Source organism: Nematolebias whitei, chromosome 17, assembly GCF_014905685.2.
Source record: "Nematolebias whitei isolate Nwh7 chromosome 17, NemWhi1, whole genome shotgun sequence".
NCBI lineage: Eukaryota > Metazoa > Chordata > Actinopteri > Cyprinodontiformes > Rivulidae > Nematolebias > Nematolebias whitei.
Genome location: NC_056514.1, coordinates 39,288,688 through 39,290,838, shown reverse-complemented (window position 1 = coordinate 39,290,838; position 2,151 = coordinate 39,288,688). Strand labels below are relative to the sequence as shown.

The 2,151-nt window shown below is 39.6% G+C and overlaps 1 protein-coding gene across 1 annotated transcript in view; it reads right to left on the bottom strand.

Moving 5' to 3' along the window:
• Window positions 1-2,151, bottom strand: part of LOC119423847 (elongation of very long chain fatty acids protein 6-like) — an 8,274-nt gene that overhangs the window by 1,442 nt on the left and 4,681 nt on the right. The window lies entirely within an intron of this gene.

Sequence of the window (2,151 nt, the reverse complement as noted above, 5' to 3'; positions counted from 1 at the left end):
TCCTGCTTCTTTTAGCTAGTCTCCTGCTTCTTTTAGCTAGTCTCCTGATTCTTTCAGCAAGTTATCTTAGTCTTTTAGCTAGTGTTTGACGGTAGCTAGTGTCCTGTCTTCTTAACTTTTAGTTATTTTTATTATTAGGATTTTTAGCTAGTGATTTGCTTTCTTTAGCTAGTGTTCTGCTCCTTTAATTTTTTTTTTTTTTTTTTCAGTTTTACGTTCTTCAGCTTATTTCCACTCTCGGGCTGTTTCGCAGAACCTGCAGGTTCTTCAGCTCATGTCTGTGAGAGCCACCAGGAGGGGTCACTTCAGCGGTTCGACAGTCTGAACAGGAAGTAGAGGGTCTGATTTCTGCTGTTGATCTCTTGCCTTTAAGCTGCTGTATTCATACCCATCTGCTCACAACAGACTCATGTTCAGGCTGCTGTTTAATCCACTGTATTATAGCAGATTATTATTGTTTAGCGTTTGTCTTAGATCCTTGAATATTGTTTCTTTTTTTGATACTTATATTTTTGTTATTTTCGGGTGTAACTGGGACCTTGAGATGTACAACATGTGATGCGAATGACAATAAAGAACCTTGAACCTTGAGCTACTTCCTGTCTGCGGCTGAGGGAACATCAGCGGCCGTAGGCTCCACCCGACCCACAGGGAGCTGCAGGTCAGATTCCTGCGCAGGCGGAGCGTCACATTCCACAGCTCTTCGGTTGATAATCAGCTCGCAGGAACGCCTTTCACACCCCAGAGGGTGAAAAGTGATTCTGGTCTGAAGTGTAAACGCAAAAACGCCGCACCTTGCCGGGCTCAACCAGGAAGTTGTTCAGATACGACCCAACAAGTCTTCACCAAGACGTCAGAAAGCAAAGCAACGTCCTCAACAGAACGTTGCAAATAGAGGCTAAGGCACTGTTTTAAAGGTTTCTGAGTAGTCAGTGTCCTACCTGCAGCAGAAAGCCTTAAGGGGTATAGGGGAGTTGAACTAACAGCTACAACAGGCTCGGCATGATCGGTATGACGGTTTAATTATGAGGATTTACAGTGACTGTAGCGTTTTGTTTTCATCTCATGATACTGAAACACTTACGCCACATGAAGGAGATGAAAAGTTACTAAATGCATTTTTTAATTGAATATTATCTACTAAAGATATAGAGCTAACATTTCTCTAAAGCTAAAGATATAGAGCTAACATGTCTCTAAACCTAAAGCTACAGAGCTATGGTGTCTCTAAAGCTAAAGCTAATGTGTATCTAAAGCTAAAGCTACAGAGCTACAGTGTATCTAAGGTTAAAGCTACAGAACTAATGTGTCTCTAAAGCTAAAGCTACAGAGCTAATGTGTCTCTAAAGCTAAAGCTACAGAACTAATGTGTCTCTAAAGCTAAAGCTACAGAGCTAATGTGTCTCTAAAGCTAAAGCTACAGAGCTAATGTGTATATAAAGCTAAAGCTAAGAGCTAATGTGTCTCTAAAGCTAAAGCTACAGAGCTATGGTGTCTCTAAAGCTAAAAAGCTAATGTGTATCTAAAGCTAAAGCTACAGAACTAATGTGTATCTAAAGCTAAAGCTACAGAGCTAATGTATATATAAAGCTAAAGCTACAGAGCTACGGTGTCTCTAAAGCTAAAAAGCTAATGTGTATCTAAAGCTAAAGCTACAGAACTAATGTGTATCTAAAGCTAAAGCTACAGAGCTAATGCGTCTCTAAAGCTAAAGCTACAGAGCTAATGTGTCTCTAAAGCTAAAGCTACAGAGCTAATGTGTCTCTAAAGCTAAAGCTACAGAGCTAATGTATATATAAAGCTAAAGCTACAGAGCTATGGTGTCTCTAAAGCTAAAAAGCTAATGTGTATCTAAAGCTAAAGCTACAGAACTAATGTGTATCTAAAGCTAAAGCTACAGAGCTAATGTGTCTCTAAAGCTAAAGCTACAGAGCTAATGTGTCTCTAAAGCTAAAGCTACAGAGCTAATGTGTATATAAAGCTAAAGCTAAGAGCTAATGTGTCTCTAAAGCTAAAGCTACAGAGCTAATGTGTCTCTAAAGCTAAAGCTACAGAGCTACAGTGTCTCTAAAGCTAAAGCTACAGAGCTAATGTTTCTCTAAAGCTAAAGCTACAGAGCTAATGTGTCTCTAAAGCTAAAGCTACAGAGCT